This window comes from Pteropus alecto, unplaced genomic scaffold (assembly GCF_000325575.1).
Source record: "Pteropus alecto unplaced genomic scaffold, ASM32557v1 scaffold106, whole genome shotgun sequence".
Lineage (NCBI taxonomy): Eukaryota > Metazoa > Chordata > Mammalia > Chiroptera > Pteropodidae > Pteropus > Pteropus alecto.
The window spans coordinates 2,356,708-2,374,840 of record NW_006442103.1 but is presented as its reverse complement, the minus strand read 5'-3'; positions in this window follow the sequence as shown (position 1 = coordinate 2,374,840).

Below are 18,133 nucleotides of genomic sequence, written 5' to 3'. Positions count from 1 at the left end.
TTAATTTAATTTTATTTATTTATTTTGCTTGTTTTGAGAATTAAATGAGAGAACATGTGTGAAGAACATCTCTATTGTCTGGCACACTGTAGCTGCATAATCACTCCTGGTTTTATCTCTAAGTTATTTTCACTCAATCACCCATGTATTTCTTATTTTCCAAATGCTCTCATTGTCTATTTAGGATACCCTATGGATGACTTTTTTTTTTTTTTGGTAAAGCAGAGGAAAATGTTACTGAGATGAAATGTGTGGAAGAATGGTAATTTGAATTAAAATATACTATATTTAGAGCATTCCTCATATTAGGTTCTCTTTGAAGGAAGTTTTGGTTAATTTTGAATTTCCTATTTTTAAGCTCCCATGCATGTTCTGTAAGTAAACAAATGGGCTGGCCATTATGTAGTGAGTATGGTTTTTGCTAAATTTAGATAATTACTAATTTAGTATTCAAGAGCTTAATGTGCAGATCTAATCCAGAGATGATAAAGAGAAAGAGAAGATATTTTTATACATTTAATTTACTCACAAAGGCAAATTTATCCAATTTAAATCTTTTGCTATAGTTATTTCTAGTGATATGCCTATCAATTACCAGCCCAATCAGTTTCTAATTCCTATCAGTTCTATCTTTGAATATTTCTCATACCCATTTCTTCCTTTCCATCCACATTTCAGGGGTGGAAGATGGCAGAATTTGTATTTTAGAAAAATTTTTCCTTAGGGAGGGTGGATTCATAAAAATGAGTTTGAAAGCACTGAATGCCTAGTCATAATAGAACATTATGGTGCCCTTTCTCTATGTCAGACTTCTTAAGGTCTCTCTAAACCTAATATTTTTCATTACTTATAACAGCCCCATTTGGAAAGAGTTATTAGTATTACTTATCTTACAGTTAGGAAAACCTTAGTTTAAAGTGATTAGTTAACTTCCCCAGACTACACAACTAATAACTAGTGTCAGAGTTCAGACTTGAACAAAGATCTGCTCAGTTCAAAGTTCATGTGACTGACTACTGTGTTCTGGAGTGGCCTGGGTGAAAAACAATTGGGTACAAAAGCAGGGCAATGTTATTTAGGGTGGAAATGACAGACTAGATTCACAAACTATTTAGTAGGTAAAATTTACTGGGCTTGGTAATGCACTGAATATGGAAAGTGAGGAAAAATAAAGCAGTCTGGGATGATATGCAGTGATCTTTTCTGAGAGAATGAAGGTGCCATTTACCAAGATAAAGAATGAAGTAAAGGGTACATTTGGGGTAGATAAGAAAGGGAAAAAAATACTGATTTCAATTTTGAACAAATAAGTTTGAGATGTCAGTTGGATACCCAGGAAGAGAAGTTCAGTAGGCACTTGAATATGCCAGGCTAAAAATTAAGCAAGAGTTAAAATTTGGAAATTAACAATATGTCTGAAAGCTATAATGGGACCGTCTGGGGGTGAGGGAACACAGGCAGTGGACTAAGGATGCCAACTTTAAAAAAAGATAAATAGAGAAAAAGGATTCAGAATTGTAGGGGATGAAGTCAAATAGGCAGCGGCAAATATCAAGGAAGACCCGAACAGCACTGCAACAGAGAGATTTAGTAAATGTATTAGGGTAATAGAGTGCTGTAACAAATAAGTATCCAAATTTTAGTAAATCAACATAGTAAGTTATTAACTCTAATCATTCAAATTGGATAATCCTGGTTATCAGTCAACTTTCTTTCACTTGATGATTCAGAGATGCAGATCCCATTTGTTATTTGGCTTGACCAACCCCTTGGCCAAGTATTTTAGAGACCTTGGCATCTATCTAAGAGATTGGTAAAGAGAAGTTGATGCACACTTGCTTCTGAACTACCTTGGCCCATACGTATCACACATTTACATTCGGATTCCATAGGAGAGAACCAATGGGTTCACCTAGATGCAAGGGAGGCGGAGCTACATTGTTTGTAGATAGATAGCCACTTACCAGAAACAACTCTAAACTCTAGAAGAGAGGGCACACATTTTTGATAGATGGCTATTTCTATTAGAGTAAGATTAAAACTGAAGTGTCTATTCAAATTAGAAGGGTGAAGTATCTATTCAAATTGGAAGGGTGGTGACCTCTGCCAGGTGTTGGGAATGGGAACTTCGTTTATAGGTTGATCTACTATTCAAACGACCCTTGATTGGCTCTCACTCCAGCTTGCCCATATGGGGCTAATTTATTGGTGTCCCAGATAAGTCAACGTGGTGTGCATGTCAGGTGCCCAACTCAAACTCAGTATCCTTATTTCAGGGCCTAATTTCAGTATTCTGTTCAGTGTCAAAGTACCCAAGCATATTGGCTTTATATGACTGGTGGTAGAAAACCTTTGTTTTTGTTGGTTTGTTTATTTAAATGAAATAGTTGTGTGTGTGTGTGTGTGTGTGTGTGTGTGTGTGTGTCGGGGGGGAGTCATTGGTACTACATAAATACAGTCATCTTTTTAGGTACTTTTGCTAACCTGTCCAGAAATATTGAGTAATCTTTTTAGTGAAAAGCAAAGCGCGCTTATCACTTTGTAGAAAGTTTATTGAGAAGGCAGTAGTTGTGCTGTTACTGTTGGAGGCCCCATAGGCTATTATTAGTGCTCAATGCTAATCATATATTTTCTTGCAAATATGTTGTTGTCGTTTTAATTTAGTGATGCCCAATTGTCTACAAGATACAATGTATATAATTGTAGATATAAATCTACAATTTATAATTAGATAAGGCTATATCACATATTTTAAAACTTAACCTGGGCCATAAATCCATGCATAAAGTAGTGGTCCAAAATTAGCAGGACAAGGGTGAGAAAAGGATAAAGAGAACATTTCATTTGCTTCAACAAGCTTTATCTGTACCAGGTATAGTTGTGGGGATTGGTGGTAGATTGAGGATAAAATGAGGTTCCTGACTTCAAAGAAATTAACAAATTTTCAGGAACAGAAGGTATAGTTATGTAAAATGAAGGGCTATTGCTATTAGTTGATGTCTGATTGTATGCCCAGATATGATGTACAGATAAGAAATTCTATGTAGCAGAAAGAACAAAAAATCCTATGAAGTGGAGGAGCTGAAAAGGCTTTTGGAGAAGATGGAAATAACATATATTGAGTGCCTACTTTGTGCCATAAATTGTTAGGCTTTTACTTTTAGCAAAAATTAAAAACCTTTGAGGTAGATATTATGTCCAATTTAGAAAACTAAAGCTAAAAAAAAATTCTATGTTTATTAAATGCCAGAGCCAGGATTCAAACTCAAGTCTCCTGGCACCCAATCTAGTGAACTTTTCGTCACACTGTGCTGCATTCTTTGGGCCACCTCGAGCTATAGTCTTTGACAACTTATGCTACCGATTTCTTCTAGCTTCTCAGATCCAACAGGAACATTTGGTCTTCTTCCTCTTTAAAATATCATTAGCCTTGAGGAACACAGTCTATCTGATGTCTTAACTGGAGCACAGTAGAAATTGGCAAAGCTCAAAATCACAGTTTGAATTCTACTTTTGGAAAAAAAATTATTATAAAGATTTCAAGTTGAATATTAAAGACTCCTTTACTCTGCCATTTCTCACCAAAAATTTCTGCATTTTGAGTCCTTGAAGGTGGGATACCTGAGTGGGCAAGGTGCTTTATAAAGATTTTTTTTACACTCAATAGCCATCCCTTTTATGGCAGCTAGAAGTCTAGACAGCTATAATAATTAATTACTGAGTTTCTCATACTTGCTTGGATGTTAAGCAGATGATAACTAGCACTCTGATAACTAGTAGTTTCATGAAGAATATGGATGCACTGGAGCCATTAAAATATGTTCACTAACTTTCTGACACAGAAAAAGACATAATATAGCAGAAGTTGTAACCTAAAGTTTGAAAAAAAATCTCATTGAGAACTGGTGGCTTTATCATATACTTTACCATGATCCATGGGAATGTTTCCCTGGGAATTAATTAGACCTATTAGCATAATATATTATGACAATATTTCACAGTCATGAAACAGCTGAGTTTGAAATGTTAGTGACAGAATAGATTTAAGACAAAAGAGAGAGAAAGAAACTAATAACACTTAAAATCCAACAGGGACTTATCTTATCTGAGATTTTATTTGAAACTTCCAGTGACAAAGACCAAATCCAAGATATTTGCTGTTTGTATGAAAGATAGTATGTTTTTTTGTAGGTATTTCTGAAGAATTAAGACTGTGGCTAGAAACATACATAAACACACACAATTTGGCAAATGCAGCTAAACGATTTGGAGATAGACCAGGGTTTTTTTTGTTGTTGTTTGTTTTTGTTTTTTGGTAGTAAAGGATAATACGTAATTCACTTTCAAATCATTATTTTGGCAGGCTATAGAAATGGCATTCGAACTAAGGAAGACCTAGTTATAATTGCTGGGGTCACTTCTTCACATTCAAGGAATTACTTTGTTAAGCCCTCAAACCAACCAAGAGCATTTATCCCCCCAAGATTAAGGCTATTAAATCTAACTAGGAATAGAAAGTTTATACCTGTGAATGGTTAATCTAGCCACTAATTCAAAGAGTCATAGACTGCCACTGAACAGCATTAAATTTTTGATTATTTTATGGCTTGTCCAAAGGCCCAATCCCCCAAGCAATTGTTGTAATTTACACAAAAAAGAAAAAGCTCAGAGAAAAGAATATCCATCTTTTAACATTATTCACAAGGGTTTGTTTCTGACTGCACACATAAAACAAAATAAAAGTACCTAGCTCAAGCAATTAAAATGTTCCTGTTTTCTATTAAAATAAAATGTATTCATTTGTGAGTGACTCCAAAAGGAAGGCTTAGGAACAGTTTTCTTTGATAAGAGCTGTAGATTTAGTACGATGACTCCCACAAGAAATCTACAATTTTCTTTCTTCCAATCCATTAACTATCAAATATTCAGGAAATATAAGCAGTAAAAATGCAGCAATACGAGCAGGTAAAATATACTTTTTACTTTTCTGACAGGTGAAGTGTAACCACAGAAACTAGCAGAAATACTCTAAGGCTCTTGGAGACCCTCATCTTCCTGATGAGAACTGAGGCCCGAAGATGTGAAGTGATGCTGGTTAAGATACACTGCTAAGTACTAACAGGCCCTAAATCAGTACCCATGACTTTTGACTTTCTGTCCAATGCTCTTTTCCCTATACTGAGCTGCTTTAGCACAAATAAGTTTATTACACAATCTTGTTAGTTTTGACTTTAGGAAGCAACTGGAAGTTTCCCCTACAGGGAAAGATAGAAATGACTGGTGATGCCAAAGTGACCACTTCAATAAATGGATTCTGTACCTTGGTTAAAGAATCCATATTCTGATTATTTCATGTCTACTTTCTCAACAAATTTGAAGTCTGAGAGCTACCACTTACATCTTAACTTTCATCCTCCCCACCCCATAAATAAACCAGTGAGAAATTTCCCTGGGCCCCTGGACTCCACTGGAAATCCAGCTGCTGATGGAAAGCTGCAATGTGTGTTCACCCTACCCACACTGTGCCCTCTGAAATCCCTGGCTCTTTGCTTGCCTTGTGTTTCTTTGGCTCTTTAGTTTCCCAGCATGAGAGTTTTCGCATTCCATTTTACCTCCATTGAGTTCTGTTCAGCAAATCATTTATCTCCTGATGTGGCAACAAATCCTGCCACTGACCTATAGTCAGTGTCGTGTTAGTAATGAACAATACTAACATTCACAGTTTGAAGGAACATCTGCCTTGGAGGCAGCAGCAAAAAGGTCAAGGCTAAATCTTGGGACATCTATTCCTTTTACTTTTTTATTTTTATTTATCTTCTTCAATAATTCACTGTGGTAGTTTTTAAACAAGGGTGAGCTTCTTGAAGGCAAGATAGTTTTTGGTATTTTTAGTAATTGTATTGGTGAACACTGAATGAGACATCTAATATAACACAAAAATTGTTTTAAATTAAATATTCAGGAGATGTGAGTAATGAAACAATGCAACCATTCAGAATCCTGGGTGATGAGGCATCATTGAGATATTTGAACATAAACTTCACTTTCTCTTTCCCACTAGATTTCGGGGGCCTATCTCAACATCTGTCCCAGAACCTAGCCTGCAACAGAAATTTCCAGTAATTTCTTATACTGGGAGAAAAAGCTACACCTATTTTAACCTGTTGTTTGCTATTTAAAGAGTTTCAATTTTTTTATTTTATTTAAATAGGAATAAGTTTCTATAATCACAAATTATTTGACCAAATCTGATCGTGAACCTTGTACCTGCCTCTGACTTTGAAATACAATAAATGATTTAGGAAAGTTTTGTAAAAAACAAATTACCTATCATATTGTGACAGGACACATGATGAACTACAGAAGCTGAGATCAGCTAGATATGCAATTTTCAAATATCAAGTTGAAAAAATATTAAAAATAAAAATAATCCTTATGATTATTTAAACAAATCATCAAGATTTTATTACCTTCATATTTGTTGATCTGAAGTATTGGAGCATTGTGTTTCTAATTATGAAGAAAGAAAAACAACACTTTGTAATGTGTTTGCATACAATTATAATGTTAACAAAACACTATTCAAAGATTTGCATTCATTTTATTATCACTGCAGTGGTTAGGGTCTGGGAATGTGCAGAAACCAATGTTAATGAGAGTAGAAGATGAGAGGGAAGATACTTTTATATATTAACAATAATGTGTTAGCATATTTAGTTGAGTGAAGGCCATGACATTTGGTCTTTAGGTAATGTAGGTTGGCGGTAGGCAGTGTCCTTCCATTTGTATCTATTTGGTTTTAGGGATTAACACAATAGTGAAGAACCTCTTAAAGGATGGAAGCACTGCTCCTTTATTTCATTTAAGGTTCTGTCCGTCAGACTAATTAATGTTAGAAGCACAAAGGGATGATAGAGTCTGGAGAGAGAACGTACCATAAGAGAGGGGTGGGTTGTGGGCTCAACTGTAGATCATAGGTCTTTGGAAGGCAGTGTGTCTGGAACTTGTAGAAAGTTTTGTAAATTAACCTGGAATAGCTTTATTCTCCAATAGTAATAATAGCAAAGTTGCTGTAGAAAACACATTCTGAGTAAGATTCCGAGAAAGGGAAAACACTCTTAATGCCTAGAGAAACAACTTGAGACCACGGTCATTTTGACTGAGGTGAGCCGTGGTGGCAAGAAAAGAGAAGAAGAGGCCCAGTCCTTCCCCTTCAGAACCATAATTCTGGTATTAAAGCAGATGTGGCTGACCTTATGTTATAGTGATACACAGAACCAAATACGTCTGTGCATAGTTTTTCAGACACTCTCCCACTGCCACAGTGACTGAGGCAGCCATCTGTTCCAGAAAATTCAATTAAAAGAGGAACCTCTATTAGCCATGAGTCCCCAAGAGATATGTAAAACAGAAGCTCCTGTTGACCCGAATAGTACTAGAAATATACTATATACATGTAGTACAGGTACGAAATAAGTCACTGTGTTAAGCCAATGGCATTTGCAGGTTGATTTGTTATTGTGGCATAACTTAACCGATCTTGACAATCACAAATAGGTAAGTTCATACTGAATATACTCTTTGATTAACTTCTGAGCATTTTCCAAAGTATTCTGAACATGGTCCAATCTCATGAAACATTGATATAAATTATTCTTAGATCAGACAGCTACAGAAGAGTTTAGTTTAGCATTATAGAAATATGCAGCAGTTGAGTTATTGCATGCATTTTTACTTATATTTTTGATTTGCGCAGTACTTGAATTTCTGTCAACCAAGAGTTAGATGAATCTATCTCAAGAACACCAGTTTGTAAAAATTGAGTTTTGTAGTGTGTGACAAGTTAAAAGGTGTTAAGTCTATTTTTTCTTGAGAAGATTTGTCAGTAATACTTAAAGCTTAAAAATACATAACCTTCAATTCAGCATACGATTGGTCAAGGGAAGAAGTTTAAAAATGTCCACTTTTTATTTTTTTGATCTAGCAAAAGCATTAGAGAGAGATTAAATGCCTTTCAATAGAGTAATGATTTAGTAAACTCTTTACATCCATTTAATAGGCAATAAGAACATGATTTATATGAATATAGTGAAATGGAAGATTGCTCATCATATACATTTGTGATGCTTAATTTTATATGTCGAGTTGACTGAGACACTGAATGGCCAAATAAACATGATTTCTGGTGTGATTCTGAGAGTGTTTTCAGATGAGAATAGCATTTGAATTGGTACACTGTGTGGGTGAGCATCATTCAATTTGGGGAGGGCCTGAATAGAACAAAAAGTCAGGGAAAGGTTAAATTCCCCCTCTCTGCCTGACTGCTCTCAGCTGGAACATCAGTCTTTTCCTGCCCTTGAATGGGGGCTTATACTTAGACTTGAATTTATACCTTTGACCTTCCTAGGTCTCCAGTTTGCAGATGGCAGAACGTAGAGACTTCTCGACTTCCATAATTTAGAACAACATATGCAGTATAATCTCATTTGTTTTGTTTTGTTTTTTGCCAAGAATTACAAATAGCTTTTGGACATGCATAAAAATGGTTTAAAGAATACACATCAACCTTAAAAGTGCTTGCACTTGGTGAGTGGGAATGAGGAGTTGATAGGGATACTGAAATAATACTTGATGGATGACTTCAATGAAACACTCTATGGCATACTTACCCCAATCTTGATGTAAAAGACATTATTCTTGGGTGAATATGACTATTCTTTAAAATAGGGATCAGTATGATATGAGGGCATTAAGAATTTCAAAGGTGTAGAAGTTGGAGTTGTATATTACCAAGGGGTGACAGTAATGGCAAAGTTTATATGTTCTTATAGTAGCTAATTTCTCTGACTAATGTCTTTTTTAAGGCATTTCTCTAAGATTTAAGTAGGAGACAGAAACTGAGGGCTTTTACCAAATGTTTGCCAGGTATTACTTCTCTAAACTTAACCACATATACAAATGACATTCTTTGTATGTAAAGTTTGGAAAATAAGAGAGTCATAGGTAAAATAAATTTAGAACTATAGCTCTAAATGAAATAATATTACAGGAAGTAGTTCCATAAGTCTGGCTAGTTACATTGTGATAGGAAATAAAATTCTTAAAATAACTACAATCTTTGATGCCATCAAATAACCAACATATCCTACCGACCTGGGCCTCCTAAAATACTCCGAGGTGGGGGGGACCATAATCACATAGCTATCTAGTTCTGTTACATAACCACCAAAACTCCATTTTCTTCTATGCTATTTATATGTGGCCACTAAATGAAAACTGCACTACTCTTTGTGAAACTAAGATTTTCATGGACATTTTGCTCTTTATAATTTCAAGGAGTTGGTATATATTCTACATAAGCTCTTTTTAAAATATTGCAAACAAGAAAAAAGATTTGATATCATAAAGAAGCGAGTCTTCTCTAAAATTTATTTTGAATTTTCTGGTGCAGTGGTATAGGAAGGTGTGGTTAAGTACCTAAACATTTGCTTAAACCAATGAGGATTTCCTTATCAGAAGAAAAAGCCACCCAGTATTCAGCTGCAAGCTTGCGATATTGCAGGCTTTCTCTACGTGTGTGTCTCAAATTTAAAGTCATTTCTCCATGCTTGTCATGAACCTCCTGATTGTCTCTGCCTAGGACAGTGATCCATTTTTAATGTATGAGGCTACAGTTTTTGAACTCATAAACTGTAAACTGTATTAAATAAACTGCCTTCTGATTGATGAGTGCTGCTCTCATAGGCTAATTTCTCATCTAAACAGTGATATGAAAATTCTTGCTAAAGGGTTGGTGACAGGACTAAACGGGGGTAATAGCAGACTTAATCAAGAAAGACAAATGGGATTCATTAACCACTGGCACTTAGCAGACAATCTTCAGAGACTTCTCAGTACAATCTCATTGGTCCAATCGAAAATAATTGTGTGCTGCCTTTATTACTGAATACAGAACAAGCCCGATGAAAAATTCTATTGGTGATATTAAGTAGAATTCAAATTTGGATTGAATTTTGTGCCAGGCAGCTCATCTTTGGATGAGAGGAAGAGAGGCGGGGAAATCCCGGTTTTCATGCTGGGATTTGTTCAATCAGTTCCTCCACATTGTTCCCTCCACCCTGGTACCTTAATCGGGTCATGCCCTAACTGGCAGGAATGACTATGCTAGAGGCATCTGGTCTCTGGCTGGCTTCAGAACTGGTATGTGGCCAGTTTTGTCCAAGTTTCTTGAGCTCCACTTCCAGTGATGTTTTGTCTTATTGAGCTGCTTAGATTTGGCCTGTGTGGTAGAGAGGGCTAACTCTCTGCCCAAGAGTCATGCTTCCTCTCCATAGTGCTGACAATGCTTGGAAATTCCTTCTAAATTAGGAACTGTTTTCACTGGTCCCCCTGCACTTAGGTGAGGGAAACGAAACTAAGTTCCTGTCAATGGTTTGTGAGCCAAAGTATGCATACCATTTCCAGGCCTGTTACATCATATCCGCTCACTCAGTCTTTCCCCTCTGTGTTCCTGATCTGGCAGCCAGAATCAGAGGACTTAGCAGATCTGAAGCACTTATAAAAGATGGAGCCACAGACAGAAGGAATATGAGTCATACTTGAGAAGAACAGTGAATCTTACATGAAGGAGATGTAATTCTTGCTCTCATGAAGCCATTGAGGACTGGGGGTTTATTTGGGAGGGCATCTTGCTTTACTTTGGAGGAAGCTGCTAGTTTTATGATTGCCCTCTGGCCTGTTAGCTTTAGTGAACTTATTTCTTAACTGATGCCTTTAACTTTTGATTTGTATATAGTCAAGCTTTAAAACAAGTACCCTTCTGCCTTGGGATTTTGAACTCTGAACCCCATTTCTGGAGAGATAAGGCTTCACTGTTGGCTTACTCCTATCCACTCCTTGAAGCCTGATTCTCAAGTGCCAGGTACAAGGTGTGGCCCTCCACTTGGCCTTCCAGTGAGGAGACGAGAATGAACAAACACAGTCAAAGCCAATTGACGTCTTATTTTTAGATTATCCCATCTTTAGCATCAAGATTTTACACAGGAATTTTATGAGGATAGCTCTTGTCTTAAGTCACTTGTCTAGCTAGATTGAGGGCAAGTATAGATTGTGGCCCAGAAGTTTAAGTGTTGCTTAACCCTCTGTCTTCTGGGCTTCACTTCTGGAGGTGTTGGGCTGCCAACAGCTAGGCCACCCTGGGACCTGGACTATGGCAGATGCTGTTGTGGCTCCCCACACTCCCGTGGCTTTTACTGTTCCATTAACTGCCAATGGCGTCTACTCTAAGCTCTTGCTGCTCTCTTCCTGAGGATTTTATCTTGGCAGATCTGAAGTGTCATCAGGGGCAGACTTCAGCCCATGACCAATGGTACTTGGGGGTAAATAACACAGCCTCCTTGCCCACCAGCAGCAGGTCACTCTGGGGCATCCCCTACATTGTTTCCCACAGCTTCCTAGTGGGACTGAGTCTCAATTGCCACTCAAGTATAATGTACGCTTCATGGTCTTCTGTCCCTTCTATTTACATTTCTAAATCCAATCCGTAGAATTAACACCCAGATTAACTCCTTGCATTCACATCCACCTTTGGAGCACCTAACGTAAGACACAGACATGCTGCATTTTAGGGATTCTGTTTTTAAACATCAATAAGTCAGCTAGTGGGTGGTAGCTGTTGATCTCTGAGGTAGTAAATTACATTCTGCTGTGCAGTGGAAGTTAAACAACTTTAAACTGCATAAAAGCTGATTAATTCTGAGAATTATAGATTAAATAATTATTTGGGGTATTAGGACCCTGCAAGAGTTGTAATCACAGATATATTTCATCCAGTTGAAGAAACTTCAAAAAATGTGGTGAGTCCTTCTCTCTCCTCTGCTCTTTCTTTTTTTGAGGAGTTGATGGCACTGTTCTAGATATGTCACCACAGGGACATTATGGTCACTCTAAAAATTGTGATGAAAATTTCCATTCAAAATTATCTGCACCTAATTCAAGTTACCTGCACCTGGCAGGTGCAATGTCCTGGCTGCTGCCCATGACAGCTCTTACTCCCAGCTCTGCTCTGATATATTCCTAGTTATTTCTGTAAACTGTACTGCCCAGTGGAAATGGGCAGGGGTTTTAACCTTCCTATAATCTATGTCAGCTGCTTGATCACTCCAAATATACACAATCTTAGTAACAATTGTATACTTGGTAGGATAATATATCTTTAAGTAATTTGACATAAATGCAAACTAAATATAAAAACTAAGCGAAAACATTAGCTTTGCTATGCACTGAAGTTTCTGCACAAGTTCTCCTTTACATCCATTTTCTACCAGATTGCTGCCACAAAGCCCTCCTAATTTGAAATCCTGGGCTTGATCCAGCTCTAGGAACAGATAGAGCTACAACATGAGTGACTAACATGAGTATCTCTCACAATGACTTCATGCCCTCTCCAAGATCCCTGGGATTTCAATGGCCTCTTCCCACTCACTTGGCTGCTTCCCTCTGAGGTTTTATGGAAGCAACATTCCCCACACCCTTCCTCATCGCTAGACAATTGTCAGAGTGAAAAATCGGCCCTATATGACTCTAGCCAGGAGAAGATAACTTTTAATTTTTAAATTTTAAATTTTAATTTTTCAGCAAAGCAGGTGTCCTTCAGATACCTAAGGCAACACTAGCTCTCACCTCTTAACTTGCCTTCTCTAGGACTCATCATAATGAGCCAGCAGAATGGAGATCACAACTTCGAGGGCAAACTGCCAAACATCCGTCAGCACCCCCTGATTCCTGTGTTATTGCCCCGAAGTATTATTTCCTCAGGTTTTGAAAGTGATGTGAGAGGGCACTGCTGCCTTGACTCTGGCCTCTGAGTTCTTGGAAGAGACACTTCTCATAATGGCAAAACATTTCATTCCCTTCAGCTAAGGAGTAGCAGATCTCTCCTGATGAAAGTCAGTAAACAAAGACTTGAAAATTCACCGAAAGCTATAGAAACAAAGAACAGGTGCTAATTGAAGCAGGAGAGCCTGTGTTTCTAGCAAAGTTCTTAGAAATAAAAAAAAAAAAAATCAGAATTTGAATACAGAAATCTCACTAGCTGCCACAGCAGAAAATATGTGTGTGTGTATAAAATGTACCTATATTCTTTTGTTTAAATAAATGGTGGCACACTATACAAAGTTATGTACACTGTTTAGTCACTCAACAAAACCTTGAGACTTGGTCCACATCTCTCCTGTGGAATAAGCTTGTCGTACATAATGTATTTATAAATATGGTTATTAATGTTACATAAAAGGTTACATCAGGTACCGGATTTGCAATATAATTATTGTTCTTACAGTTAATCATAATGCAGCTTCAAGTCAGCCTAATAACTTTCAAGTACATCCATTTTCCAAATCACCGCAAAGCTTGAATATAAAAGTTTTAATGCTCAGACTGTAATGTAAAGACTGATGAAATATAGTTAATCTTGAAAAAAAAAGACATTTAGAACTCAAATTCCCATGACTACTAATAAATGGCTGAAAAAATGTTTAGAATTGCTTATTCGTAAGAAATCACAAAAAATTAAAGTGAGATAACATGATTAAGTAGATTTCTCTGTAATTCATTAATTAGCATTTGGGTTAGCTTAATGTGACCACAGGGTTTACATGAGAAATTTATATTATTTACTTGAAAAGACAAGTGTAAACTATGACATTGAATTTGGATTACTTTCCCCCTTGGCTTTTTTTCTATTTATAATATATCTTACTGTAGTAGAATAAGAATTAATAAAAGTTCTAGAGAGTGTGTAATTTGCACATTTTTTACCATAATTTTCTCATATGTAAATTGATATCTTATTGTGGATCAACCTACCAAAGATGATTTCAGTTAGTATGTGTGGAAGTAAATTTTTTCCCAATAATTCCTCAGCTGCTGTGGACCGAAGCAATGTTTGTTCTTATCTTCTGTGGATTCGGCCTAGCATCAAGCACTTTGTTTTCCATATCATAATAACAGAGAAAAAATAGTGGCTGAATTGAAGCACGCTAAATTAGATATTAAAAATCTTCCTTTATTCATTTCTTCCTCCTAGCCTCTAAGTAACAACAACAACAACAACAAAAGGAATATTCAAAGAAGTTTCTTGCTTTTGGGTCACAATCCCAAAAGCATAGTGACAGGAACTGAGTGAAACATGGTACAAAGATAGAAAAGTATCTAATAGTGATTAGTAAGTAGAAGTAACACCTAACCTTTCTACATGATTTTTAAGTCTGACTCATTGCTTTTAGAAAAATGGCAACCTAATTTAAAAGTTGGATCTTTCCAGCATGACAGAAACCCCTTGGCAAATAGGCAACTACAACTCCTGACGTAACTTTGGCATTTGCAAAATACAGGAAGACTTTGTGAAGTGGGGTACCCGGAATGAAGTCAAGGATGGTGGCTGGGGCTGCAAAGGGGCAAGAGAGGGACCCATGTAGAAAGCATCTGTCTGTCTCCTGTAACAGAAAGGATCTTTTGGGAGAAGTATAACGGAGGTTATGGAAAGAGATATGACCTATATTTGAGCATTGTTCCCTTACCTTCTTGCTATCTGGTCTTGGAGAAATTATTTAGCTGCTCAGTGTAAGTATAAATTGGGGATAATTATAGCATCTATTTATTAATTTAATTGTGAGGATAAAATGAGATAATTTCTGTGAACCATCTAGCTGTTCCAGCATATAGTAAGTGCTCATTGATGCTAGATACTGTTATTACCTATTCTATAAATTGCATTCTACAAAGGGAAGTGGGGGAATTGTCCTTTTGAGTATATTCTCAGCTGGATTATAGAACGGTCTTTTTCTAACTAGCATGCCAACTGTACATAGAGAAGATAGTTGCTCAAACACAAGCCTTAGGGCAGAGAAAGATGACTGATTGCCTTTCTGAAGGAAAATTGGATCCTCCTCCTGTTGATAGCACTGAAGTACAATAGATAATGCCAAGAAGGCTTCCAGTGCTGCCAGTGAAAGCTAGAGGATATAATGATAGGTTCGAGATGAGTAATTTTAAAGCACTACGGAAAGGAATCATTAAGACCTCTAAAACGAATCTGGAGGCTTCCCAAAGCACTATGCTGACCTTCTCTGGGAGATCTAGTTTTTAAAAGCAAACACCAACATCTGTTCTACTCTTGTAGAATGGCAGTAAGCAATAACATTAAAGTGATAAAGAACAGTTAAAACTACAACTACTTAATGCACTTCCTTCTCTATTCATGTTAAGGCACTTGGCAGACTGTGACACCAACAGATATGTGGATAGAAAGGAATCTGCTTTAAGGAGAGGATTGGCTTGAGTCCCCTAGGTTGCGCTATGCCCAGGAGGGATGCCTATGAGAATCCTTCATCGAGTAGAGGTTCCAGGTCAGCCAAATTAGGGGCCCTTTGTTGTCAATGTGAACTTCTGACAAGCATAAGCAGAAATGGAGGAGAAGGAGGAGGGCCAGAGACAGAGACATCTGGCAGTAAGAATAGATAAGAGCTGAGACCATGAAGATTAGTACTCTCACACCCGGCTGAGAGAAGACAGGTCCTAAAAGGAGTGTGCCAAATCAGACAGAGATGGACCGTCAGAGATTGCCGAATGATGCCCCCCCAAATTCTGGATACTATGCAGGAAGGTGAGGGGACAGACCTTCCTTCTCCCCAGAGACTCTGCTAGAATTTGCCCCCATACTGAGCAGTTATTCATTCAGACACTTCCTATTTGGTAAATGAATGAGAGGAATCACACCCTTTCAGCCTTGCCTGGGCTGATATCTGGCATGTATCATTTCCTTCTTTCCTCAATTTTCCACTGTCAAATCATCCATTAAATTGGATTGAGCCTGCCTAAACCAGCCTGTCTTGGAGTGCTCAGGGGAGGTTACTTTGAAAGGAACAAGACCTTGGCTGTCCGGCAGGTTAGCACAAGCTCTCAGGGCTCAGTTTCTCACCTCGCAGAAGTCCTGTGACATCGCAGAGGGCTCAAGCCAACTAGAGTGCTCTCCCTTCTTAGCACCCTTCTCTCCTTGGCTCAAAAACTGTGATCACTCTCTGTTCTAGCCTCGAGACATTTTTTTCTTTTAAAGGAGAGGGCAGTAGGATGGAGGATGAGGTAGTGAGACGAAAATATGAGCAGTCCTTTGACATTTTATGTTCAGGCCTCACTATGTAACCTTCTGAGATATTTTCCCCAGACAGGTGTTAGATAATTTGCGGAAGAATTTTAATTGTGAAACCTCAACTGATGTTTCCATCAAAAGTCATTTGTTTAAAAATTAGAAAAGGAAAGGCCCACACAAGCCAGCTGAATTAGCTCCTTGCTTTTTAGAGACAGCTGAAGGTGTCTCCTCATCCAGGGCACAATGGCAGTATTGTCAGGAAGCATGAGAAGAAGGCCGACTTCCTTGAAATGGAAAGCTGGTAGCTTTCACAGTCTGTCCTGGATGACACTCTATGTGGGTGACAGAGCTGCTGTGCTTCAAACAGGAGCCTATAACACCAGGAACTGACTATTGGAAGGGATTGGTAGGACGGCTTAGCGCAGAAAGTCTCAAAGTAAATATATGTACCACACTGTCCTAGGTGTGGTCCAGGTCTAGGAAAAACTTGCATGCCAATTTATCTAGAGTCTATATCAAACAAACAAACAAACAAACAAACAAACAAACAAAAACCCAACAACATATTGGCTTTATAGTTCCAAAAGATTGAAGAGACAATGGTTAGCTTTTCTTGTTTCAAATCCAAACTTAAAATTTATAGGAGACGCAATTACTCTATACTTTCTTATATTTGCTTTGCTTTTTAAAAGGTAGTTTCTCTGCAAACAAAACCTTAATTGTATTTTGAATGTGCCCAAATGTGTGCTTCGTTGTAGTTGCCTTAATCTCTTCCCTTTACCCATCCTTACTGCCTTGGTTCAGTATATTATTATCTCCCATTTGGTTTTTGACATGTTCTCTTAATTAGTATCTCTACCAAGAGTTTTTCCACTTCAAACCACTTTCTATAATGTTGAAAATGCCATCTTCCTCCAAAATATTATCGATCATGTCATTGTCCTTCCTTGGCCCTCACTCTGTCTTGTCTCTGGGATTGACAACTCAGTTTTAGATATATTAACCTGGTTTCATCATTGGCCTCTCCCCTAGACAGGACTTCTTACATTTGAACTAGTTTTACGCACTACAGAGATGCATTAATTCACTTGTTTATTCATCCTTCCATTCATTCACTTAAAAATAGTGTCAAATACTATGGTGAGCATTGAGAATAGAAGGGTGAATAACATACCTTGCTCAAAATTGAATTGCTTACACTGTAGTAGAGGTTAGAGATAAATCTTATTATAGCATCAAAGGATATTCTCAGAGGAAATGAAGTCTAAGCAGAAAGTAGAGAGAAGAAAGGGGGAAGAATATTCTATAGTGCACCAAAGCCCAACAAGAACATTTTCAAAAGGCAGAAACTGAATCAGGGAGAGTAAATGACAAGAAGCAAAGCTAGACAGCTAAGCCTCAGTCACCTTACATACCATGAATATTCATTCTGAGGCCAACGTGGAGTCATTGAAGCTATTATACAGGGGAGATAGTAATCGATTTAAATAGTAGAAAAAAACTATTCTAATGTCACATAATAATTAATTTGGAGTAGTTAAGACTGAGACCAGGGGTAACAGATAAGTGTAACCATTGTGGAAAGTGCTAACAGTGGCCTGGACTACTATAGTGGCAATCTCAGTGGAAAAAGTTACGTGCACATATTTAGGAAGTAAAATTTTAAAAACTTAGTGGTTGATAAGCAATGGAGAGTTATAAATAATAAAAAAATTGTAGCGACTAGCATTTCTTGAGTATTTACATGCACAAAAGTTATTTAACTGCTGTACATACACAATCTTATTTCATCTTTACACATTCTATGAGGTAAATACTATTATTACCTTGTTTTCAGATCAACAGTCTCAGGCACATAAGGGTTCTATCAGTTGACCTAGGTCACCCAGCCAAGAGGTGAAACTGGGATGGAAACTCATTTGCCACTGGAACCTGCATTCTCAGTCACTATGCTAGACTGCCTCAGTAAGCCGAGCAGCGCCCACT